Source organism: Gasterosteus aculeatus, chromosome 5 (assembly GCF_964276395.1).
Source record: "Gasterosteus aculeatus chromosome 5, fGasAcu3.hap1.1, whole genome shotgun sequence".
Lineage (NCBI taxonomy): Eukaryota > Metazoa > Chordata > Actinopteri > Perciformes > Gasterosteidae > Gasterosteus > Gasterosteus aculeatus.
In genome coordinates this window covers 1,545,454-1,568,547 of record NC_135692.1, presented here as the reverse complement: position 1 = coordinate 1,568,547, position 23,094 = coordinate 1,545,454, and the positions used below count along the sequence as shown (strand labels likewise).

The 23,094-nt window shown below is 42.0% G+C and overlaps 27 non-coding genes across 27 annotated transcripts; all 27 read left to right on the top strand.

Moving 5' to 3' along the window:
* The first annotated feature begins 308 nt into the window (after nt 1–308).
* On the top strand, nt 309–381 carry trnak-uuu (transfer RNA lysine (anticodon UUU)). The gene has a single exon. It is a non-coding gene; the product is annotated as a tRNA-Lys (tRNA).
* A 423-nt stretch (nt 382–804) lies between these two features.
* trnak-uuu (transfer RNA lysine (anticodon UUU)) lies at nt 805–877 on the top strand. The gene has a single exon. It is a non-coding gene; the product is annotated as a tRNA-Lys (tRNA).
* Nucleotides 878–1,811: 934 nt separating this feature from the next.
* Nucleotides 1,812–1,884, top strand: trnak-uuu (transfer RNA lysine (anticodon UUU)). The gene has a single exon. It is a non-coding gene; the product is annotated as a tRNA-Lys (tRNA).
* A 933-nt stretch (nt 1,885–2,817) lies between these two features.
* trnak-uuu (transfer RNA lysine (anticodon UUU)) lies at nt 2,818–2,890 on the top strand. Its single transcript has one exon. It is a non-coding gene; the product is annotated as a tRNA-Lys (tRNA).
* Nucleotides 2,891–3,071: 181 nt separating this feature from the next.
* trnak-uuu (transfer RNA lysine (anticodon UUU)) lies at nt 3,072–3,144 on the top strand. Its single transcript has one exon. It is a non-coding gene; the product is annotated as a tRNA-Lys (tRNA).
* A 2,462-nt stretch (nt 3,145–5,606) lies between these two features.
* trnak-uuu (transfer RNA lysine (anticodon UUU)) lies at nt 5,607–5,679 on the top strand. The gene has a single exon. It is a non-coding gene; the product is annotated as a tRNA-Lys (tRNA).
* A 691-nt stretch (nt 5,680–6,370) lies between these two features.
* On the top strand, nt 6,371–6,443 carry trnak-uuu (transfer RNA lysine (anticodon UUU)). The gene has a single exon. It is a non-coding gene; the product is annotated as a tRNA-Lys (tRNA).
* A 1,697-nt stretch (nt 6,444–8,140) lies between these two features.
* Nucleotides 8,141–8,213, top strand: trnak-uuu (transfer RNA lysine (anticodon UUU)). Its single transcript has one exon. It is a non-coding gene; the product is annotated as a tRNA-Lys (tRNA).
* Nucleotides 8,214–8,904: 691 nt separating this feature from the next.
* On the top strand, nt 8,905–8,977 carry trnak-uuu (transfer RNA lysine (anticodon UUU)). The gene has a single exon. It is a non-coding gene; the product is annotated as a tRNA-Lys (tRNA).
* Nucleotides 8,978–9,400: 423 nt separating this feature from the next.
* trnak-uuu (transfer RNA lysine (anticodon UUU)) lies at nt 9,401–9,473 on the top strand. The gene has a single exon. It is a non-coding gene; the product is annotated as a tRNA-Lys (tRNA).
* Nucleotides 9,474–9,896: 423 nt separating this feature from the next.
* Nucleotides 9,897–9,969, top strand: trnak-uuu (transfer RNA lysine (anticodon UUU)). Its single transcript has one exon. It is a non-coding gene; the product is annotated as a tRNA-Lys (tRNA).
* A 423-nt stretch (nt 9,970–10,392) lies between these two features.
* Nucleotides 10,393–10,465, top strand: trnak-uuu (transfer RNA lysine (anticodon UUU)). Its single transcript has one exon. It is a non-coding gene; the product is annotated as a tRNA-Lys (tRNA).
* Nucleotides 10,466–11,143: 678 nt separating this feature from the next.
* Nucleotides 11,144–11,216, top strand: trnak-uuu (transfer RNA lysine (anticodon UUU)). The gene has a single exon. It is a non-coding gene; the product is annotated as a tRNA-Lys (tRNA).
* A 422-nt stretch (nt 11,217–11,638) lies between these two features.
* Nucleotides 11,639–11,711, top strand: trnak-uuu (transfer RNA lysine (anticodon UUU)). Its single transcript has one exon. It is a non-coding gene; the product is annotated as a tRNA-Lys (tRNA).
* Nucleotides 11,712–13,271: 1,560 nt separating this feature from the next.
* On the top strand, nt 13,272–13,344 carry trnak-uuu (transfer RNA lysine (anticodon UUU)). Its single transcript has one exon. It is a non-coding gene; the product is annotated as a tRNA-Lys (tRNA).
* A 423-nt stretch (nt 13,345–13,767) lies between these two features.
* Nucleotides 13,768–13,840, top strand: trnak-uuu (transfer RNA lysine (anticodon UUU)). The gene has a single exon. It is a non-coding gene; the product is annotated as a tRNA-Lys (tRNA).
* Nucleotides 13,841–14,021: 181 nt separating this feature from the next.
* trnak-uuu (transfer RNA lysine (anticodon UUU)) lies at nt 14,022–14,094 on the top strand. The gene has a single exon. It is a non-coding gene; the product is annotated as a tRNA-Lys (tRNA).
* Nucleotides 14,095–16,556: 2,462 nt separating this feature from the next.
* On the top strand, nt 16,557–16,629 carry trnak-uuu (transfer RNA lysine (anticodon UUU)). Its single transcript has one exon. It is a non-coding gene; the product is annotated as a tRNA-Lys (tRNA).
* A 691-nt stretch (nt 16,630–17,320) lies between these two features.
* Nucleotides 17,321–17,393, top strand: trnak-uuu (transfer RNA lysine (anticodon UUU)). Its single transcript has one exon. It is a non-coding gene; the product is annotated as a tRNA-Lys (tRNA).
* A 423-nt stretch (nt 17,394–17,816) lies between these two features.
* Nucleotides 17,817–17,889, top strand: trnak-uuu (transfer RNA lysine (anticodon UUU)). Its single transcript has one exon. It is a non-coding gene; the product is annotated as a tRNA-Lys (tRNA).
* A 423-nt stretch (nt 17,890–18,312) lies between these two features.
* On the top strand, nt 18,313–18,385 carry trnak-uuu (transfer RNA lysine (anticodon UUU)). The gene has a single exon. It is a non-coding gene; the product is annotated as a tRNA-Lys (tRNA).
* A 678-nt stretch (nt 18,386–19,063) lies between these two features.
* trnak-uuu (transfer RNA lysine (anticodon UUU)) lies at nt 19,064–19,136 on the top strand. The gene has a single exon. It is a non-coding gene; the product is annotated as a tRNA-Lys (tRNA).
* A 422-nt stretch (nt 19,137–19,558) lies between these two features.
* Nucleotides 19,559–19,631, top strand: trnak-uuu (transfer RNA lysine (anticodon UUU)). Its single transcript has one exon. It is a non-coding gene; the product is annotated as a tRNA-Lys (tRNA).
* Nucleotides 19,632–21,065: 1,434 nt separating this feature from the next.
* Nucleotides 21,066–21,138, top strand: trnak-uuu (transfer RNA lysine (anticodon UUU)). Its single transcript has one exon. It is a non-coding gene; the product is annotated as a tRNA-Lys (tRNA).
* A 423-nt stretch (nt 21,139–21,561) lies between these two features.
* On the top strand, nt 21,562–21,634 carry trnak-uuu (transfer RNA lysine (anticodon UUU)). The gene has a single exon. It is a non-coding gene; the product is annotated as a tRNA-Lys (tRNA).
* Nucleotides 21,635–22,057: 423 nt separating this feature from the next.
* Nucleotides 22,058–22,130, top strand: trnak-uuu (transfer RNA lysine (anticodon UUU)). Its single transcript has one exon. It is a non-coding gene; the product is annotated as a tRNA-Lys (tRNA).
* A 436-nt stretch (nt 22,131–22,566) lies between these two features.
* On the top strand, nt 22,567–22,639 carry trnak-uuu (transfer RNA lysine (anticodon UUU)). The gene has a single exon. It is a non-coding gene; the product is annotated as a tRNA-Lys (tRNA).
* Nucleotides 22,640–23,094: the final 455 nt, after the last annotated feature.

Below are 23,094 nucleotides of genomic sequence, written 5' to 3'. Positions count from 1 at the left end.
GGGTTTCTCCTCAGTCGTCTTATATATTCGTTTAACAAGTATTGTTTTACAAGATTACCTTTCAATAATGGTCAAACCTCAGTTGGTAGAGCCTCAGACTTTTAATCTAAGGGTCCAGGGTTCAAGTCCCTGTTCAGGCTTAATGTCTTGTAGTGCAGTGATTCCTGACTCTTGCTAATCCTGAGCCGGTTCCAAAGAAAGCTGTACCTTTTCTGCTCATTCCTCTGAGCCTTTTTGGAATTGGACGAACACATTTAGTTTGTTTCTCTGCCAGAGTCACATTTGCAATAATCAAAAGAGCTTCTGAAGCCTGGATAGCTCAGTCGGTAGAGCATCAGACTTTTAATCTGAGGGTCCAGGGTTCAAGTCCCTGTTCAGGCTTGTTGTCTTGTAGTGAAGTGACTTTCTGGTGAGATGCCTGACTCTTGCTAATCCTGAGCCGGTTCCAAAAAAAGATGTACCTTTTCTTCTTGTTCCTCTGAGCCTTTTTGGAATTGGGTTTCTCCTCAGTCGTCTTATATATTCGTTTAACAAGTATTGTTTTACAAGATTACCTTTAAATCAAGGTCAAACCTCAGTTGGTAGAGCCTCAGACTTTTAATCTAAGGGTCCAGGGTTCAAGTCCCTGTTCAGGCTTAATGTCTTGTAGTGCAGTGATTCCTGAGTCTTGCTAATCCTGAGCCGGTTCCAAAGAAAGCTGTACCTTTTCTGCTCATTCCTCTGAGCCTTTTTGGAATTGGACGAACACATTTAGTTTGTTCCTCTGCCAGAGTCACATTTGCAATAATCAAACGAGCTTTTGAAGCCTGGATAGCTCAGTCGGTAGAGCATCAGACTTTTAATCTGAGGGTCCAGGGTTCAAGTCCCTGTTCAGGCTTGATGTCTTGTAGTGCAATCACTTTCTGGTTAGGTTCCTGATTCTTGCTAATCCTGAGCTGTTTCCAAAACAAGCTGTACCTTTTCATCTTGTTCCTCTGACTCCTTTTTGGAATTGGGTTTCTTCTCAGTCGTCTTATATATTCCTTTAACAAGTCTTGATTTAAAAGATTGCCTTTCAATCAAGGTCAAACCTCAGTTGGTAGAGCCTCAGACTTTTAATCTAAGGGTCTAGGGTTTAAGTCCCTGTTCAGGCTTGATGTCTTGTAGTGCAGTCACTTTCTGGTTAGGTTCCTGATTCTTGCTAATCCAGAGTTGGTTCCAAAAAAAGCTGTACCCTTTCAGCTTGTTCCTCTGACCCTTTTTGGAATTGGGTTTCTCCTCAGTCGTCTTATATATTCCTTTAACAAGTATTGATTTAAAAGATTGCCTTTCAATCAATGTCAAACCTCAGTTGGTAGAGCCTCAGACTTTTAATCTAAGGGTCCAGGGTTCAAGTCCCTATTCAGGCTTGAAGTTTTGTAGTGGAGTGACTTTCTGGTGAGATGCCTGACTCTTGCTAATCCTGAGCCGGTTCCAAAAAAAGATGTACCTTTTCTGCTTGTTCCTCTGAGCCTTTTTGGAATTGGGTTTCTCCTCAGTCGTCTTATATATTCGTTTAACAAGTATTGTTTTACAAGATTGCCTTTCAATCGAGGTCAAACCTCAGTTGGTAGAGCCTCAGACTTTTAATCTAAGGGTCCAGGGTTCAAGTCCCTGTTCAGGCTTAATGTCTTGTAGTGCAGTGATTCCTGACTCTTGCTAATCCTGAGCCGGTTCCAAAGAAAGCTGTACCTTTTCTGCTCATTCCTCTGAGCCTTTTTGGAATTGGACGAACACATTTAGTTTGTTCCTCTGCCAGAGTCACATTTGCAATAATCAAACGAGCTTTTAAAGCCTGGATAGCTCAGTCGGTAGAGCATCAGACTTTTAATCTGAGGGTCCAGGGTTCAAGTCCCTGTTCAGGCTTGATGTCTTGTAGTGCAATCACTTTCTGGTTAGGTTCCTGATTCTTGCTAATCCTGAGCTGTTTCCAAAACAAGCTGTACCTTTTCATCTTGTTCCTCTGAGCCTTTTTGGAATTGGGTTTCTTCTCAGTCGTCTTATATATTCCTTTAACAAGTATTGATTTAAAAGATTGCCTTTCAATCAAGGTCAAACCTCAGTTGGTAGAGCCTCAGACTTTTAATCTAAGGGTCTAGGGTTTAAGTCCCTGTTCAGGCTTGATGTCTTGTAGTGCAGTCACTTTCTGGTTAGGTTCCTGATTCTTGCTAATCCAGAGTTGGTTCCAAAAAAAGCTGTACCCTTTCAGCTTGTTCCTCTGACCCTTTTTGGAATTGGGTTTCTCCTCAGTCGTCTTATATATTCCTTTAACAAGTATTGATTTAAAAGATTGCCTTTCAATCAATGTCAAACCTCAGTTGGTAGAGCATCAGACTTTTAATCTGAGGGTCCAGGGTTCAAGTCCCTATTCAGGCTTGAAGTTTTGTAGTGGAGTGACTTTCTGTTGAGATGCCTGACTCTTGCTAATCCTGAGCCGGTTCCAAAAAAAGATGTACCTTTTCTGCTTGTTCCTCTGAGCCTTTTTGGAATTGGGTTTCTCCTCAGTCGTCTTATATATTCGTTTAACAAGTATTGTTTTACAAGATTGCCTTTCAATCAAGGTCAAACCTCAGTTGGTAGAGCCTCAGACTTTTAATCTAAGGGTCCAGGGTTCAAGTCCCTGTTCAGGCTTAATGTCTTGTAGTACAGTGATTCCTGACTCTTGCTAATCCTGAGCCGGTTCCAAAGAAAGCTGTACCTTTTCTGCTCATTCCTCTGAGCCTTTTTGGAATTGGACGAACACATTTAGTTTGTTCCTCTGACAGAGTCACATTTGCAATAATCAAACGAGCTTTTGAAGCCTGGATAGCTCAGTCGGTAGAGCATCAGACTTTTAATCTGAGGGTCCAGGGTTCAAGTCCCTGTTCAGGCTTGATGTCTTGTAGTGCAATCACTTTCTGGTTAGGTTCCTGATTCTTGCTAATCCTGAGCTGGTTCCAAAACAAGCTGTACCTTTTCATCTTGTTCCTCTGAGCCTTTTTGGAATTGGACGAACACATTTAGTTTGTTCCTCTGCCAGAGTCACATTTGCAATAATCAAACGAGCTTTTGAAGCCTGGATAGCTCAGTCGGTAGAGCATCAGACTTTTAATCTGAGGGTCCAGGGTTCAAGTCCCTGTTCAGGCTTGATGTCTTGTAGTGCAATCACTTTCTGGTTAGGTTCCTGATTCTTGCTAATCCTGAGCTGGTTCCAAAACAAGCTGTACCTTTTCATCTTGTTCCTCTGAGCCTTTTTGGAATTGGGTTTCTCCTCAGTCGTCTTATGTATTCGTTTAACAAGTATTGTTTTACAAGATTACCTTTCAATCAAGGTCAAACCTCAGTTGGTAGAGCCTCAGACTTTTAATCTAAGGGTCCAGGGTTCAAGTCCCTGTTCAGGCTTGATGTCTTGTAGTGCAGTCACTTTCTGGTTAGGTTCCTGATTCTTGCTAATCCAGAGTTTGTTCCAAAAAAAACTGTACTCTTTCTGCTTTTTCCTCTGACCCTTTTTGGAATTGGGTTTCTCCTCAGTCGTCTTATATATTCCTTTAACAAGTATTGATTTAAAAGATTGCCTTTCAATCAATGTCAAACCTCAGTTGGTAGAGCCTCAGACTTTTAATCTAAGGGTCCAGGGTTTAAGTCCCTATTCAGGCTTGAAGTTTTGTAGTGGAGTGACTTTCTGGTGAGATGCCTGACTCCTGCTAATCCTGAGCCGGTTCCAAAAAAAGATGTACCTTTTCTGCTTGTTCCTCTGAGCCTTTTTGGAATTGGGTTTCTCCTCAGTCGTCTTATATATTCGTTTAACAAGTATTGTTTTACAAGATTGCCTTTCAATCAAGGTCAAACCTCAGTTGGTAGAGCCTCAGACTTTTAATCTAAGGGTCCAGGGTTCAAGTCCCTGTTCAGGCTTAATGTCTTGTAGTGCAGTGATTCCTGACTCTTGCTAATCCTGAGCCGGTTCCAAAGAAAGCTGTACCTTTTCATCTTGTTCCTCTGAGCCTTTTTGGAATTGGGTTTCTCCTCAGTCGTCTTATATATTCGTTTAACAAGTATTGTTTTACAAGATTACCTTTCAATCAAGGTCAAACCTCAGTTGGTAGAGCCTCAGACTTTTAATCTAAGGGTCCAGGGTTCAAGTCCCTGTTCAGGCTTGATGTCTTGTAGTGCAGTGACTTTCTGGTGAGATTCCTGACTTTTGCTAATCCTGAGCCGGTTCCAAAGAAAGCTGTACCTTTTCTGCTCATTCCTCTGAGCCTTTTTGGAATTGGGTTTCTCCTCAGTCGTCTTATATATTCCTTTAACAAGTATTGATTTAAAAGATTGCCTTTCAACCAATGTCAAACCTCAGTTGGTAGAGCCTCAGACTTTTAATCTAAGGGTCCAGGGTTCAAGTCCCTATTCAGGCTTGAAGTTTTGTAGTGGAGTGACTTTCTGGTGAGATGCCTGACTCTTGCTAATCCTGAGCCGGTTCCAAAAAAAGATGTACCTTTTCTGCTTGTTCCTCTGAGCCTTTTTGGAATTGGGGTTCTCCTCAGTCGTCTTATATATTCGTTTAACAAGTATTGTTTTACAAGATTACCTTTCAATCAAGGTCAAACCTCAGTTGGTAGAGCCTCAGACTTTTAATCTAAGGGTCCAGGGTTCAAGTCCCTGTTCAGGCTTGATGTCTTGTAGTGCAGTCACTTTCTGGTTAGGTTCCTGATTCTTGCTAATCCAGAGTTTGTTCCAAAAAAAACTGTACTCTTTCAGCTTTTTCCTCTGACCCTTTTTGGAATTGGGTTTCTCCTCAGTCGTCTTATATATTCCTTTAACAAGTATTGATTTAAAAGATTGCCTTTCAATCAATGTCAAACCTCAGTTGGTAGAGCCTCAGACTTTTAATCTAAGGGTCCAGGGTTCAAGTCCCCATTCAGGCTTGAAGTTTTGTAGTGGAGTGACTTTCTGGTGAGATGCCTGACTCTTGCTAATCCTGAGCCGGTTCCAAAAAAAGATGTACCTTTTCTGCTTGTTCCTCTGAGCCTTTTTGGAATTGGGTTTCTCCTCAGTCGTCTTATATATTCGTTTAACAAGTATTGTTTTACAAGATTGCCTTTCAATCAAGGTCAAACCTCAGTTGGTAGAGCCTCAGACTTTTAATCTAAGGGTCCAGGGTTCAAGTCCCTATTCAGGCTCAAAGTTTTGTAGTGGAGTGACTTTCTGGTAAGATGCCTGACTCTTGCTAATCCTGAGCTGGTTCCAAAAATAGATGTACCTTTTCAGCTTGTTCCTCTGAGCCTTCTTGGAATTGGGTTTCTCCTCAGTCGTCTCATATATTCCTTTAACAAGTATTATTTTACAAGAATACCTTTGAATCAAGGTCAAACCTCAGTTGGTAGAGCCTCAGACTTTTAATCTAAGGGTCCAGGTTTCAAGTCCCTATTCAGGCTTGAAGTTTTGTAGTGGAGTGACTTTCTGGTAAGATGCCTGACTCTTGCTAATCCTGAGCCGGTTCCAAAAAAGATGTACCTTTTCTGCTTGTTCCTCTGAGCCTTTTTGGAATTGGACGAACACATTGAGATTGTTCCTCTGCCAGAGTCACATTCGCAATAATCAACAGAACTTTTGAAGCCTTGATAGCTCAGTCGGTACAGCATCAGACTTTTAATCTGAGGGTCCAGGGCTCAAGTCCCTGTTCAGGCTTGATGTCTTGTAGTGCAGTCACTTTCTGGTTAGGTTCCTGATTCTTGCTAATCCTGAGTTGGTTCCAAAAAAAAGCTGTACCTTTTCAGCTTGTTCCTCTGAGCCTTCTTGGAATTGGATTTCTCCTCACCACTCTCATAATTTCTTTTAATAAGTATTGTTTTCCAAGATTACCTTTCAATCAAGGTCAAACCTCAGTTGGTAGAGCCTCAGACTTTTAATCTAAGGGTCCAGGGTTCAAGTCCCTGTTCAGGCTTGAAGTTTTGTAGTGGAGTGACTTTCTGGTGAGATTCCTGACTCTTGCTAATCCTGAGCGGGTTCCAAAAAAAGATGTACCTTTTCTGCTTGTTCCTCTGAGCCTTTTTGGAATTGGGTTTCTCCTCAGTCGTCTCATATATTCCTTTAACAAGTGTTGTTTTACAAGATTACCTTTCAATCAAGGTCAAACCTCAGTTGGTAGAGCCTCAGACTTTTAATCTAAGGGTCCAGGGTTCAAGTCCCTGTTCAGGCTTGATGTCTTGTAGTGCAGTGACTTTCTGGTGAGATTCCTGAATTTTGCTAATCCTGAGCCGGTTCCAAAGAAAGCTGTACCTTTTCTGCTCATTCCTCTGAGCCTTTTTGGAATGGACGAACACATTTAGTTTGTTCCTCTGCCAGAGTCACATTTGCAATAGTCAATAAAGCTTTAGAAGCCTGGATAGCTCAGTCGGTAGAGCATCAGACTTTTAATCTGAGGGTCCAGGGTTCAAGTCCCTGTTCAGGCTTAATGTCTTGTAGTGCAGTGATTCCTGACTCTTGCTAATCCTGAGCCGGTTCCAAAGAAAGCTGTACCTTTTCATCTTGTTCCTCTGAGCCTTTTTGGAATTGGGTTTCTCCTCAGTCGTCTTATATATTCGTTTAACAAGTATTGTTTTACAAGATTACCTTTCAATCAAGGTCAAACCTCAGTTGGTAGAGCCTCAGACTTTTAATCTAAGGGTCCAGGGTTCAAGTCCCTGTTCAGGCTTGATGTCTTGTAGTGCAGTGACTTTCTGGTGAGATTCCTGACTTTTGCTAATCCTGAGCCGGTTCCAAAGAAAGCTGTACCTTTTCTGCTCATTCCTCTGAGCCTTTTTGGAATTGGGTTTCTCCTCAGTCGTCTTATATATTCCTTTAACAAGTATTGATTTAAAAGATTGCCTTTCAACCAATGTCAAACCTCAGTTGGTAGAGCCTCAGACTTTTAATCTAAGGGTCCAGGGTTCAAGTCCCTATTCAGGCTTGAAGTTTTGTAGTGGAGTGACTTTCTGGTGAGATGCCTGACTCTTGCTAATCCTGAGCCGGTTCCAAAAAAAGATGTACCTTTTCTGCTTGTTCCTCTGAGCCTTTTTGGAATTGGGGTTCTCCTCAGTCGTCTTATATATTCGTTTAACAAGTATTGTTTTACAAGATTACCTTTCAATCAAGGTCAAACCTCAGTTGGTAGAGCCTCAGACTTTTAATCTAAGGGTCCAGGGTTCAAGTCCCTGTTCAGGCTTGATGTCTTGTAGTGCAGTCACTTTCTGGTTAGGTTCCTGATTCTTGCTAATCCAGAGTTTGTTCCAAAAAAAACTGTACTCTTTCAGCTTTTTCCTCTGACCCTTTTTGGAATTGGGTTTCTCCTCAGTCGTCTTATATATTCCTTTAACAAGTATTGATTTAAAAGATTGCCTTTCAATCAATGTCAAACCTCAGTTGGTAGAGCCTCAGACTTTTAATCTAAGGGTCCAGGGTTCAAGTCCCCATTCAGGCTTGAAGTTTTGTAGTGGAGTGACTTTCTGGTGAGATGCCTGACTCTTGCTAATCCTGAGCCGGTTCCAAAAAAAGATGTACCTTTTCTGCTTGTTCCTCTGAGCCTTTTTGGAATTGGGTTTCTCCTCAGTCGTCTTATATATTCGTTTAACAAGTATTGTTTTACAAGATTGCCTTTCAATCAAGGTCAAACCTCAGTTGGTAGAGCCTCAGACTTTTAATCTAAGGGTCCAGGGTTCAAGTCCCTATTCAGGCTCAAAGTTTTGTAGTGGAGTGACTTTCTGGTAAGATGCCTGACTCTTGCTAATCCTGAGCTGGTTCCAAAAATAGATGTACCTTTTCAGCTTGTTCCTCTGAGCCTTCTTGGAATTGGGTTTCTCCTCAGTCGTCTCATATATTCCTTTAACAAGTATTATTTTACAAGAATACCTTTGAATCAAGGTCAAACCTCAGTTGGTAGAGCCTCAGACTTTTAATCTAAGGGTCCAGGTTTCAAGTCCCTATTCAGGCTTGAAGTTTTGTAGTGGAGTGACTTTCTGGTAAGATGCCTGACTCTTGCTAATCCTGAGCCGGTTCCAAAAAAGATGTACCTTTTCTGCTTGTTCCTCTGAGCCTTTTTGGAATTGGACGAACACATTGAGATTGTTCCTCTGCCAGAGTCACATTCGCAATAATCAACAGAACTTTTGAAGCCTGGATAGCTCAGTCGGTACAGCATCAGACTTTTAATCTGAGGGTCCAGGGCTCAAGTCCCTGTTCAGGCTTGATGTCTTGTAGTGCAGTCACTTTCTGGTTAGGTTCCTGATTCTTGCTAATCCTGAGTTGGTTCCAAAAAAAAGCTGTACCTTTTCAGCTTGTTCCTCTGAGCCTTCTTGGAATTGGATTTCTCCTCACCACTCTCATAATTTCTTTTAATAAGTATTGTTTTCCAAGATTACCTTTCAATCAAGGTCAAACCTCAGTTGGTAGAGCCTCAGACTTTTAATCTAAGGGTCCAGGGTTCAAGTCCCTGTTCAGGCTTGAAGTTTTGTAGTGGAGTGACTTTCTGGTGAGATTCCTGACTCTTGCTAATCCTGAGCGGGTTCCAAAAAAAGATGTACCTTTTCTGCTTGTTCCTCTGAGCCTTTTTGGAATTGGGTTTCTCCTCAGTCGTCTCATATATTCCTTTAACAAGTGTTGTTTTACAAGATTACCTTTCAATCAAGGTCAAACCTCAGTTGGTAGAGCCTCAGACTTTTAATCTAAGGGTCCAGGGTTCAAGTCCCTGTTCAGGCTTGATGTCTTGTAGTGCAGTGACTTTCTGGTGAGATTCCTGAATTTTGCTAATCCTGAGCCGGTTCCAAAGAAAGCTGTACCTTTTCTGCTCATTCCTCTGAGCCTTTTTGGAATGGACGAACACATTTAGTTTGTTCCTCTGCCAGAGTCACATTTGCAATAGTCAATAAAGCTTTAGAAGCCTGGATAGCTCAGTCGGTAGAGCATCAGACTTTTAATCTGAGGGTCCAGGGTTCAAGTCCCTGTTCAGGCTTAATGTCTTGTAGTGCAGTGATTCCTGACTCTTGCTAATCCTGAGCCGGTTCCAAAGAAAGCTGTACCTTTTCATCTTGTTCCTCTGAGCCTTTTTGGAATTGGGTTTCTCCTCAGTCGTCTTATATATTCGTTTAACAAGTATTGTTTTACAAGATTACCTTTCAATCAAGGTCAAACCTCAGTTGGTAGAGCCTCAGACTTTTAATCTAAGGGTCCAGGGTTCAAGTCCCTGTTCAGGCTTGATGTCTTGTAGTGCAGTGACTTTCTGGTGAGATTCCTGACTTTTGCTAATCCTGAGCCGGTTCCAAAGAAAGCTGTACCTTTTCTGCTCATTCCTCTGAGCCTTTTTGGAATTGGACGAACACATTTAGTTTGTTCCTCTGACAGAGTCACATTTGCAATAATCAAAAGAGCTTTTGAAGCCTGGATAGCTCAGTTGGTAGAGCATCAGACTTTTAATCTGAGGGTCCAGGGTTCAAGTCCCTGTTCAGGCTTGATGTCTTGTATTGCAGTCACTTTCTCGTTAGGTTACAGATTCTTGCTAATCCTGAGTTGGTTCCAAAAAAAGATGTACCTTTTCAGCCTGTTCCTCTGAGCCTTCTTGGAATTGGATTTCTCCTCACCACTCTCATACTTTCTTTTAACAAGTATTGTTTTCCAAGATTACCTTTCAATCAAGGTCAAACCTCAGTTGGTAGAGCCTCAGACTTTTAATCTAAGGGTCCAGGGTTCAAGTCCCTGTTCAGGCTTGATGTCTTGTAGTGCAGTGATTCCTGACTCTTGCTAATCCTGAGCCGGTTCCAAAGAAAGCTGTAGCTTTTTTGCTCATTCCTCTGAGGCTCTTTGGAATTGGACGAACACATATAGTTTGTTCCTCTGCCAGAGTCACATTTGCAATAATCAAAAGAGCTTTTGAAGCCTGGATAGCTCAGTCGGTAGAGCATCAGACTTTTAATCTGAGGGTCCAGGGTTCAAGTCCCTGTTCAGGCTTGATGTCTTGTAGTGGAGTGACTTTCTGTTGAGATTCCTGACTCTTGCTAATCCTGAGTTGGTTCCAAAAAAAGATGTACCTTTTCAGCCTGTTCCTCTGAGCCTTCTTGGAATTGGATTTCTCCTCACCACTCTCATACCTTCTTTTAACAAGTATTGTTTTCCAAGATTACCTTTCAATCAAGGTCAAACCTCAGTTGGTAGAGCCTCAGACTTTTAATCTAAGGGTCCAGGGTTCAAGTCCCTGTTCAGGCTTAATGTCTTGTAGTGCAGTGATTCCTGACTCTTGCTAATCCTGAGCCGGTTCCAAAGAAAGCTGTACCTTTTCTGCTCATTCCTCTGAGCCTTTTTGGAATTGGACGAACACATTTAGTGTGTTCCTCTGCCAGAGTCACATTTGCAATAATCAAACGAGCTTTTGAAGCCTGGATAGCTCAGTCGGTAGAGCATCAGACTTTTAATCTGAGGGTCCAGGGTTCAAGTCCCTGTTCAGGCTTGATGTCTTGTAGTGCAATCACTTTCTGGTTAGGTTCCTGACTCTTGCTAATCCTGAGCCGGTTCCAAAAAAAGATCTACCTTTTCTGCTTGTTCCTCTGAGCCTTTTTGGAATTGGGTTCCTCCTCAGTCGTCTTATGTATTCGTTTAACAAGTATTGTTTTACAAGATTGCCTTTCAATCAAGGTCAAACCTCAGTTGGTAGAGCCTCAGACTTTTAATCTAAGGGTCCAGGATTCAAGTCCCTGTTCAGGCTTAATGTCTTGTAGTGCAGTTATTCCTGACTCTTGCTAATCCTGAGCCGGTTCCAAAACAAGCTGTACCTTTTCATCTTGTTCCTCTGAGCCTTTTTGGAATTGGGTTTCTCCTCAGTCGTCTTATATATTCGTTTAACAAGTATTGTTTTACAAGATTACCTTTCAATCAAGGTCAAACCTCAGTTGGTAGAGCCTCAGACTTTTAATCTAAGGGTCCAGGGTTCAAGTCCCTGTTCAGGCTTGATGTCTTGTAGTGCAGTGACTTTCTGGTGAGATTCCTGACTTTTGCTAATCCTGAGCCGGTTCCAAAGAAAGCTGTACCTTTTCTGCTCATTCCTCTGAGCCTTTTTGGAATTGGACGAACACATTTAGTTTGTTCCTCTGACAGAGTCACATTTGCAATAATCAAAAGAGCTTTTGAAGCCTCGATAGCTCAGTTGGTAGAGCATCAGACTTTTAATCCGAGGGTCCAGTGTTCAAGTCCCTGTTCAGGCTTGATGTCTTGTAGTGCAGTCACTTTCTCGTTAGGTTACAGATTCTTGCTAATCCTGAGTTGGTTCCAAAAAAAGATGTACCTTTTCAGCCTGTTCCTCTGAGCCTTCTTGGAATTGGATTTCTCCTCACCACTCTCATACTTTAATGAGTAAGTATTGTTTTCCAAGATTACCTTTCAATCAAGGTCAAACCTCAGTTGGTAGAGCCTCAGACTTTTAATCTAAGGGTCCAGGGTTCAAGTCCCTGTTCAGGCTTGATGTCTTGTAGTGCAGTGATTCCTGACTCTTGCTAATCCTGAGCCGGTTCCAAAGAAAGCTGTACCTTTTTTGCTCATTCCTCTGAGGCTCTTTGGAATTGGACGAACACATATAGTTTGTTCCTCTGCCAGAGTCACATTTGCAATAATCAAAAGAGCTTTTGAAGCCTGGAAAGCTCAGTCGGTAGAGCATCAGACTTTTAATCTGAGGGTCCAGGGTTCAAGTCCCTGTTCAGGCTTGATGTCTTGTAGTGGAGTGACTTTCTGTTGAGATTCCTGACTCTTGCTAATCCTGAGCCGGTTCCAAAAAAAGATGTACCTTTTCTGCATGTTCCTCTGAGCCTTTTTGGAATTGGACAAACACATTTAGTTTGTTCCTCTGCCAGAGTCACATTTGCAATAATCAAACCAGAGTTTGTTCCAAAAAAAACTGTACTCTTTCAGCTTTTTCCTCTGACCCTTTTTGGAATTGGGTTTCTCCTCAGTCGTCTTATATATTCCTTTAACAAGTATTGATTTAAAAGATTGCCTTTCAACCAATGTCAAACCTCAGTTGGTAGAGCCTCAGACTTTTAATCTAAGGGTCCAGGGTTCAAGTCCCTATTCAGGCTTGAAGTTTTGTAGTGGAGTGACTTTCTGGTGAGATGCCTGACTCTTGCTAATCCTGAGCCGGTTCCAAAAAAAGATGTACCTTTTCTGCTTGTTCCTCTGAGCCTTTTTGGAATTGGGTTTCTCCTCAGTCGTCTTATATATTCGTTTAACAAGTATTGTTTTACAAGATTACCTTTCAATCAAGGTCAAACCTCAGTTGGTAGAGCCTCAGACTTTTAATCTAAGGGTCCGGGGTTTAAGTCCCTGTTCAGGCTTGAAGTTTTGTAGTGCAGTGACTTTCTGGTAAGATGCCTGACTCTTGCTAATCCTGAGCCGGTTCCAAAAAAAGATGTACCTTTTCATCTTGTTCCTCTGAGCCTTTTTGGAATTGGGTTTCTCCTCAGTCGTCTTATGTATTCGTTTAACAAGTATTGTTTTACAAGATTACCTTTCAATCAAGGTCAAACCTCAGTTGGTAGAGCCTCAGACTTTTGATCTAAGGGTCCAGGGTTCAAGTCCCTGTTCAGGCTTGATGTCTTGTAGTGCAGTCACTTTCTGGTTAGGTTCCTGATTCTTGCTAATCCAGAGTTTGTTCCAAAAAAAACTGTACTCTTTCAGCTTTTTCCTCTGACCCTTTTTGGAATTGGGTTTCTCCTCAGTCGTCTTATATATTCCTTTAACAAGTATTGATTTAAAAGATTGCCTTTCAATCAATGTCAAACCTCAGTTGGTAGAGCCTCAGACTTTTAATCTAAGGGTCCAGGGTTCAAGTCCCTATTCAGGCTTGAAGTTTTGTAGTGGAGTGACTTTCTGGTGAGATGCCTGACTCTTGCTAATCCTGAGCCGGTTCCAAAAAAAGATGTACCTTTTCTGCTTGTTCCTCTGAGCCTTTTTGGAATTGGGTTTCTCCGCAGTCGTCTTATATATTCGTTTAACAAGTATTGTTTTACAAGATTGCCTTTCAATCAAGGTCAAACCTCAGTTGGTAGAGCCTCAGACTTTTAATCTAAGGGTCCAGGGTTCAAGTCCCTGTTCAGGCTTAATGTCTTGTAGTGCAGTGATTCCTGACTCTTGCTAATCCTGGGCCGGTTCCAAAGAAAGCTGTACCTTTTTTGCTCATTCCTCTGAGGCTCTTTGGAATTGGACGAACACATATAGTTTGTTCCTCTGCCAGAGTCACATTTGCAATAATCAAAAGAGCTTTTGAAGCCTGGATAGCTCAGTCGGTAGAGCATCAGACTTTTAATCTGAGGGTCCAGGGTTCAAGTCCCTATTCAGGCTTGAAGTTTTGTAGTGGAGTGACTTTCTGTTGAGATGCCTGACTCTTGCTAATCCTGAGCCGGTTCCAAAAAAAGATGTACCTTTTCTGCTTGTTCCTCTGAGCCTTTTTGGAATTGGGTTTCTCCTCAGTCGTCTTATATATTCGTTTAACAAGTATTGTTTTACAAGATTGCCTTTCAATCAAGGTCAAACCTCAGTTGGTAGAGCCTCAGACTTTTAATCTAAGGGTCCAGGGTTCAAGTCCCTGTTCAGGCTTAATGTCTTGTAGTGCAGTGATTCCTGACTCTTGCTAATCCTGAGCCGGTTCCAAAGAAAGCTGTACCTTTTCTGCTCATTCCTCTGAGCCTTTTTGGAATTGGACGAACACATTTAGTTTGTTCCTCTGACAGAGTCACATTTGCAATAATCAAACGAGCTTTTGAAGCCTGGATAGCTCAGTCGGTAGAGCATCAGACTTTTAATCTGAGGGTCCAGGGTTCAAGTCCCTGTTCAGGCTTGATGTCTTGTAGTGCAATCACTTTCTGGTTAGGTTCCTGATTCTTGCTAATCCTGAGCTGGTTCCAAAACAAGCTGTACCTTTTCATCTTGTTCCTCTGAGCCTTTTTGGAATTGGACGAACACATTTAGTTTGTTCCTCTGCCAGAGTCACATTTGCAATAATCAAACGAGCTTTTGAAGCCTGGATAGCTCAGTCGGTAGAGCATCAGACTTTTAATCTGAGGGTCCAGGGTTCAAGTCCCTGTTCAGGCTTGATGTCTTGTAGTGCAATCACTTTCTGGTTAGGTTCCTGATTCTTGCTAATCCTGAGCTGGTTCCAAAACAAGCTGTACCTTTTCATCTTGTTCCTCTGAGCCTTTTTGGAATTGGGTTTCTCCTCAGTCGTCTTATGTATTCGTTTAACAAGTATTGTTTTACAAGATTACCTTTCAATCAAGGTCAAACCTCAGTTGGTAGAGCCTCAGACTTTTAATCTAAGGGTCCAGGGTTCAAGTCCCTGTTCAGGCTTGATGTCTTGTAGTGCAGTCACTTTCTGGTTAGGTTCCTGATTCTTGCTAATCCAGAGTTTGTTCCAAAAAAAACTGTACTCTTTCTGCTTTTTCCTCTGACCCTTTTTGGAATTGGGTTTCTCCTCAGTCGTCTTATATATTCCTTTAACAAGTATTGATTTAAAAGATTGCCTTTCAATCAATGTCAAACCTCAGTTGGTAGAGCCTCAGACTTTTAATCTAAGGGTCCAGGGTTTAAGTCCCTATTCAGGCTTGAAGTTTTGTAGTGGAGTGACTTTCTGGTGAGATGCCTGACTCCTGCTAATCCTGAGCCGGTTCCAAAAAAAGATGTACCTTTTCTGCTTGTTCCTCTGAGCCTTTTTGGAATTGGGTTTCTCCTCAGTCGTCTTATATATTCGTTTAACAAGTATTGTTTTACAAGATTGCCTTTCAATCAAGGTCAAACCTCAGTTGGTAGAGCCTCAGACTTTTAATCTAAGGGTCCAGGGTTCAAGTCCCTGTTCAGGCTTAATGTCTTGTAGTGCAGTGATTCCTGACTCTTGCTAATCCTGAGCCGGTTCCAAAGAAAGCTGTACCTTTTCATCTTGTTCCTCTGAGCCTTTTTGGAATTGGGTTTCTCCTCAGTCGTCTTATATATTCGTTTAACAAGTATTTTTTTACAAGATTACCTTTCAATCAAGGTCAAACCTCAGTTGGTAGAGCCTCAGACTTTTAATCTAAGGGTCCAGGGTTCAAGTCCCTGTTCAGGCTTGATGTCTTGTAGTGCAGTGACTTTCTGGTGAGATTCCTGACTTTTGCTAATCCTGAGCCGGTTCCAAAGAAAGCTGTACCTTTTCTGCTCATTCCTCTGAGCCTTTTTGGAATTGGGTTTCTCCTCAGTCGTCTTATATATTCCTTTAACAAGTATTGATTTAAAAGATTGCCTTTCAACCAATGTCAAACCTCAGTTGGTAGAGCCTCAGACTTTTAATCTAAGGGTCCAGGGTTCAAGTCCCTATTCAGGCTTGAAGTTTTGTAGTGGAGTGACTTTCTGGTGAGATGCCTGACTCTTGCTAATCCTGAGCCGGTTCCAAAAAAAGATGTACCTTTTCTGCTTGTTCCTCTGAGCCTTTTTGGAATTGGGGTTCTCCTCAGTCGTCTTATATATTCGTTTAACAAGTATTGTTTTACAAGATTACCTTTCAATCAAGGTCAAACCTCAGTTGGTAGAGCCTCAGACTTTTAATCTAAGGGTCCAGGGTTCAAGTCCCTGTTCAGGCTTGATGTCTTGTAGTGCAGTCACTTTCTGGTTAGGTTCCTGATTCTTGCTAATCCAGAGTTTGTTCCAAAAAAAACTGTACTCTTTCAGCTTTTTCCTCTGACCCTTTTTGGAATTGGGTTTCTCCTCAGTCGTCTTATATATTCCTTTAACAAGTATTGATTTAAAAGATTGCCTTTCAATCAATGTCAAACCTCAGTTGGTAGAGCCTCAGACTTTTAATCTAAGGGTCCAGGGTTCAAGTCCCCATTCAGGCTTGAAGTTTTGTAGTGGAGTGACTTTCTGGTGAGATGCCTGACTCTTGCTAATCCTGAGCCGGTTCCAAAAAAAGATGTACCTTTTCTGCTTGTTCCTCTGAGCCTTTTTGGAATTGGGTTTCTCCTCAGTCGTCTTATATATTCGTTTAACAAGTATTGTTTTACAAGATTGCCTTTCAATCAAGGTCAAACCTCAGTTGGTAGAGCCTCAGACTTTTAATATAAGGGTCCAGGGTTCAAGTCCCTATTCAGGCTCAAAGTTTTGTAGTGGAGTGACTTTCTGGTAAGATGCCTGACTCTTGCTAATCCTGAGCTGGTTCCAAAAATAGATGTACCTTTTCAGCTTGTTCCTCTGAGCCTTCTTGGAATTGGGTTTCTCCTCAGTCGTCTCATATATTCCTTTAACAAGTATTATTTTACAAGAATACCTTTGAATCAAGGTCAAACCTCAGTTGGTAGAGCCTCAGACTTTTAATCTAAGGGTCCAGGTTTCAAGTCCCTATTCAGGCTTGAAGTTTTGTAGTGGAGTGACTTTCTGGTAAGATGCCTGACTCTTGCTAATCCTGAGCCGGTTCCAAAAAAGATGTACCTTTTCTGCTTGTTCCTCTGAGCCTTTTTGGAATTGGACGAACACATTGAGATTGTTCCTCTGCCAGAGTCACATTCGCAATAATCAACAGAACTTTTGAAGCCTGGATAGCTCAGTCGGTACAGCATCAGACTTTTAATCTGAGGGTCCAGGGCTCAAGTCCCTGTTCAGGCTTGATGTCTTGTAGTGCAGTCACTTTCTGGTTAGGTTCCTGATTCTTGCTAATCCTGAGTTGGTTCCAAAAAAAAGCTGTACCTTTTCAGCTTGTTCCTCTGAGCCTTCTTGGAATTGGATTTCTCCTCACCACTCTCATAATTTCTTTTAATAAGTATTGTTTTCCAAGATTACCTTTCAATCAAGGTCAAACCTCAGTTGGTAGAGCCTCAGACTTTTAATCTAAGGGTCCAGGGTTCAAGTCCCTGTTCAGGCTTGAAGTTTTGTAGTGGAGTGACTTTCTGGTGAGATTCCTGACTCTTGCTAATCCTGAGCGGGTTCCAAAAAAAGATGTACCTTTTCTGCTTGTTCCTCTGAGCCTTTTTGGAATTGGGTTTCTCCTCAGTCGTCTCATATATTCCTTTAACAAGTGTTGTTTTACAAGATTACCTTTCAATCAAGGTCAAACCTCAGTTGGTAGAGCCTCAGACTTTTAATCTAAGGGTCCAGGGTTCAAGTCCCTGTTCAGGCTTGATGTCTTGTAGTGCAGTGACTTTCTGGTGAGATTCCTGAATTTTGCTAATCCTGAGCCGGTTCCAAAGAAAGCTGTACCTTTTCTGCTCATTCCTCTGAGCCTTTTTGGAATGGACGAACACATTTAGTTTGTTCCTCTGCCAGAGTCACATTTGCAATAGTCAATAAAGCTTTAGAAGCCTGGATAGCTCAGTCGGTAGAGCATCAGACTTTTAATCTGAGGGTCCAGGGTTCAAGTCCCTGTTCAGGCTTAATGTCTTGTAGTGCAGTGATTCCTGACTCTTGCTAATCCTGAGCCGGTTCCAAAGAAAGCTGTACCTTTTCATCTTGTTCCTCTGAGCCTTTTTGGAATTGGGTTTCTCCTCAGTCGTCTTATATATTCGTTTAACAAGTATTGTTTTACAAGATTACCTTTCAATCAAGGTCAAACCTCAGTTGGTAGAGCCTCAGACTTTTAATCTAAGGGTCCAGGGTTCAAGTCCCTGTTCAGGCTTGATGTCTTGTAGTGCAGTGACTTTCTGGTGAGATTCCTGACTTTTGCTAATCCTGAGCCGGTTCCAAAGAAAGCTGTACCTTTTCTGCTCATTCCTCTGAGCCTTTTTGGAATTGGACGAACACATTTAGTTTGTTCCTCTGACAGAGTCACATTTGCAATAATCAAAAGAGCTTTTGAAGCCTGGATAGCTCAGTTGGTAGAGCATCAGACTTTTAATCTGAGGGTCCAGGGTTCAAGTCCCTGTTCAGGCTTGATGTCTTGTAGTGGAGTGACTTTCTGTTGAGATTCCTGACTCTTGCTAATCCTGAGTTGGTTCCAAAAAAAGATGTACCTTTTCAGCCTGTTCCTCTGAGCCTTCTTGGAATTGGATTTCTCCTCACCACTCTCATACCTTCTTTTAACAAGTATTGTTTTCCAAGATTACCTTTCAATCAAGGTCAAACCTCAGTTGGTAGAGCCTCAGACTTTTAATCTAAGGGTCCAGGGTTCAAGTCCCTGTTCAGGCTTAATGTCTTGTAGTGCAGTGATTCCTGACTCTTGCTAATCCTGAGCCGGTTCCAAAGAAAGCTGTACCTTTTCTGCTCATTCCTCTGAGCCTTTTTGGAATTGGACGAACACATTTAGTGTGTTCCTCTGCCAGAGTCACATTTGCAATAATCAAACGAGCTTTTGAAGCCTGGATAGCTCAGTCGGTAGAGCATCAGACTTTTAATCTGAGGGTCCAGGGTTCAAGTCCCTGTTCAGGCTTGATGTCTTGTAGTGCAATCACTTTCTGGTTAGGTTCCTGACTCTTGCTAATCCTGAGCTGGTTCCAAAAAAAGATCTACCTTTTCTGCTTGTTCCTCTGAGCCTTTTTGGAATTGGGTTCCTCCTCAGTCGTCTTATGTATTCGTTTAACAAGTATTGTTTTACAAGATTGCCTTTCAATCAAGGTCAAACCTCAGTTGGTAGAGCCTCAGACTTTTAATCTAAGGGTCCAGGATTCAAGTCCCTGTTCAGGCTTAATGTCTTGTAGTGCAGTGATTCCTGACTCTTGCTAATCCTGAGCCGGTTCCAAAACAAGCTGTACCTTTTCATCTTGTTCCTCTGAGCCTTTTTGGAATTGGGTTTCTCCTCAGTCGTCTTATATATTCGTTTAACAAGTATTGTTTTACAAGATTACCTTTCAATCAAGGTCAAACCTCAGTTGGTAGAGCCTCAGACTTTTAATCTAAGGGTCCAGGGTTCAAGTCCCTGTTCAGGCTTGATGTCTTGTAGTGCAGTGACTTTCTGGTGAGATTCCTGACTTTTGCTAATCCTGAGCCGGTTCCAAAGAAAGCTGTACCTTTTCTGCTCATTCCTCTGAGCCTTTTTGGAATTGGACGAACACATTTAGTTTGTTCCTCTGACAGAGTCACATTTGCAATAATCAAAAGAGCTTTTGAAGCCTCGATAGCTCAGTTGGTAGAGCATCAGACTTTTAATCCGAGGGTCCAGTGTTCAAGTCCCTGTTCAGGCTTGATGTCTTGTAGTGCAGTCACTTTCTCGTTAGGTTACAGATTCTTGCTAATCCTGAGTTGGTTCCAAAAAAAGATGTACCTTTTCAGCCTGTTCCTCTGAGCCTTCTTGGAATTGGATTTCTCCTCACCACTCTCATACTTTAATGAGTAAGTATTGTTTTCCAAGATTACCTTTCAATCAAGGTCAAACCTCAGTTGGTAGAGCCTCAGACTTTTAATCTAAGGGTCCAGGGTTCAAGTCCCTGTTCAGGCTTGATGTCTTGTAGTGCAGTGATTCCTGACTCTTGCTAATCCTGAGCCGGTTCCAAAGAAAGCTGTACCTTTTTTGCTCATTCCTCTGAGGCTCTTTGGAATTGGACGAACACATATAGTTTGTTCCTCTGCCAGAGTCACATTTGCAATAATCAAAAGAGCTTTTGAAGCCTGGAAAGCTCAGTCGGTAGAGCATCAGACTTTTAATCTGAGGGTCCAGGGTTCAAGTCCCTGTTCAGGCTTGATGTCTTGTAGTGGAGTGACTTTCTGTTGAGATTCCTGACTCTTGCTAATCCTGAGCCGGTTCCAAAAAAAGATGTACCTTTTCTGCATGTTCCTCTGAGCCTTTTTGGAATTGGGTTTCTCCCTAGGCGTCTTATATATTCCTTTAACAAGTATTGTTTTAAAAGATTACCTTTCAATCAAGGTCAAACCTCAGTTGGTAGAGCCTCAGACTTTTAATCTAAGGGTCCAGGGTTCAAGTCCCTATTCAGGCTTGAAGTTTTGTAGTGGAGTGACTTTCTGGTGAGATGCCTGACTCTTGCTAATCCTGAGCCGGTTCCAAAAAAAGATGTACCTTTTCTGCTTGTTCCTCTTAGCCTTTTTGGAATTGGGTTTCTCCTCAGTCGTCTTATATATTCGTTTAACAAGTATTGTTTTACAAGATTACCTTTCAATCAAGGTCAAACCTCAGTTGGTAGAGCCTCAGACTTTTAATCTGAGGGTCCAGGGTTCAAGTCCCTGTTCAGGCTTGATGTCTTGTAGTGCAGTCACTTTCTGGTTAGGTTCCTGATTCTTGCTAATCCAGAGTTTGTTCCAAAAAAAACTGTGCTTTTTCCTCTGACCCTTTTTGGAATTGGGTTTCTCCTCAGTCGTCTCATATATTCCTTTAACAAGTATTGTTTTACAAGATTACCTTTCATACAAAGTCAAACCTCAGTTGGTAGAGCCTCAGACTTTTAATCTAAGGGTCCAGGGTTCAAGTCCCTGTTCAGGCTTGAAGTCTTGTAGTGGAGTGACTTTCTGGTGAGATCCCTAACTCTTGCTAATCCTGAGCCGGTTCCAAAAAAAGATGTACCTTTTCTGCTTGTTCCTCTGAGCCTTTTTGGAATTGGGTTTCTTCTCAGTCGTCTTATATATTCCTTTAACAAGTATTGATTTAAAAGATTGCCTTTCAATCAAGGTCAAACCTCAGTTGGTAGAGCCTCAGACTTTTAATCTAAGGGTCTAGGGTTCAAGTCCCTGTTTAGGCTTGATGTCTTGTAGTGGAGTGACTTTCTGGTTAGGTTCCTGATTCTTGCTAATCCAGAGTTGGTTCCAAAAAAAGATGTACCTTTTCTGCATGTTCCTCTGAGCCTTTTTGGAATTGGGTTTCTCCCCAGTCGTCTTATATATTCCTTTAACAAGTATTGTTTTCCAAGATTACCTTTCAATCAAGGTCAAACCTCAGTTGGTAGAGCCTCAGACTTTTAATCTAAGGGTCCAGGGTTCAAGTCCCTGTTCAGGCTTGATGTCTTGTAGTGCAGTGATTCCTGACTCTTGCTAATCCTGAGCCGGTTCCAAAGAAAGCTGTAGCTTTTTTGCTCATTCCTCTGAGGCTCTTTGGAATTGGACGAACACATATAGTTTGTTCCTCTGCCAGAGTCACATTTGCAATAATCAAAAGAGCTTTTGAAGCCTGGATAGCTCAGTCGGTAGAGTATCAGACTTTTAATCTGAGGGTCCAGGGTTCAAGTCCCTGTTCAGGCTTGATGTCTTGTAGTGGAGTGACTTTCTGTTGAGATTCCTGACTCTTGCTAATCCTGAGTTGGTTCCAAAAAAAGATGTACCTTTTCAGCCTGTTCCTCTGAGCCTTCTTGGAATTGGATTTCTCCTCACCACTCTCATACTTTCTTTTAACAAGTATTGTTTTCCAAGATTACCTTTCAATCAAGGTCAAACCTCAGTTGGTAGAGCCTCAGACTTTTAATCTAAGGGTCCAGGGTTCAAGTCCCTGTTCAGGCTTGATGTCTTGTAGTGCAGTGATTCCTGACTCTTGCTAATCCTGAGCCGGTTCCAAAGAAAGCTGTAGCTTTTTTGCTCATTCCTCTGAGGCTCTTTGGAATTGGACGAACACATATAGTTTGTTCCTCTGCCAGAGTCACATTTGCAATAATCAAAAGAGCTTTTGAAGCCTGGATAGCTCAGTCGGTAGAGCATCAGACTTTTAATCTGAGGGTCCAGGGTTCAAGTCCCTGTTCAGGCTTGATGTCTTGTAGTGGAGTGACTTTCTGTTGAGATTCCTGACTCTTGCTAATCCTGAGTTGGTTCCAAAAAAAGATGTACCTTTTCAGCCTGTTCCTCTGAGCCTTCTTGGAATTGGATTTCTCCTCACCACTCTCATACTTTCTTTTAACAAGTATTGTTTTCCAAGATTACCTTTCAATCAAGGTCAAACCTCAGTTGGTAGAGCCTCAGACTTTTAATCTAAGGGTCCAGGGTTCAAGTCCCTGTTCAGGCTTGATGTCTTGTAGTGCAGTGATTCCTGACTCTTGCTAATCCTGAGCCGGTTCCAAAGAAAGCTGTACCTTTTTTGCTCATTCCTCTGAGGCTTTTTGGAATTGGACGAACACATATAGTTTGTTCCTCTGCCAGAGTCACATTTGCAATAATCAAAAGAGCTTTTGAAGCCTGGATAGCTCAGTCGGTAGAGCATCAGACTTTTAATCTGAGGGTCCAGGGTTCAAGTCCCTGTTCAGGCATGATGTCTTGTAGTGGAGTGACTTTCTGTTGAGATTCCTGACTCTTGCTAATCCTGAGCCGGTTCCAAAAAAAGATGTACCTTTTCTGCATGTTCCTCTGAGCCTTTTTGGAATTGGGTTTCTCCCTAGGCGTCTTATATATTCCTTTAACAAGTATTGTTTTAAAAGATTACCTTTCAATCAAGGTCAAACCTCAGTTGGTAGAGCCTCAGACTTTTAATCTAAGGGTCTAGGGTTCAAATCCCTGTTCAGGCTTGATGTCTTGTAGTGCAGTGACTTTCTGGTGAGATTCCTGACTCTTACTAATCCTGAGCCGGTTCCAAAGAAAGCTGTACCTTTTCTGCTCATTCCTCTGAGCCTTTTTGGAATTGGACGAACACATTTAGTTTGTTTCTCTGCCAGAGTCACATTTGCAATAATCAAAAGAGCTTTTGAAGCCTGGATAGCTCAGTCGGTAGAGCATCAGACTTTTAATCTGAGGGTCCAGGGTTCAAGTCCCTGTTCAGGCTTGATGTCTTGTAGTGGAGTGACTTTCTGTTGAGATTCCTGAGTCTCGCTAATCCTGAGCCGGTTCCAAAAAAAGATGTACTTTTTCTGCATGTTCCACTGAGCCTTTTTGGAATTGGGTTTCTCCCCAGTCGTCTTATGTATTCCTTTAACAAGTATTGTTTTAAAAGATTACCTTTCAATCAAGGTCAAACCTCAGTTGGTAGAGCCTCAGACTTTTAATCTAAGGGTCCAGGATTCAAGTCCCTGTTCAGGCTTAATGTCTTGTAGTGCAGTGATTTTCTGACTCTTGCTAATCCTGAGCCGGTTCCAAAACAAGCTGTACCTTTTCATCTTGTTCCTCTGAGCCTTTTTGGAATTGGGTTTCTCCTCAGTCGTCTTATATATTCGTTTAACAAGTATTGTTTTACAAGATTACCTTTCAATCAAGGTCAAACCTCAGTTGGTAGAGCCTCAG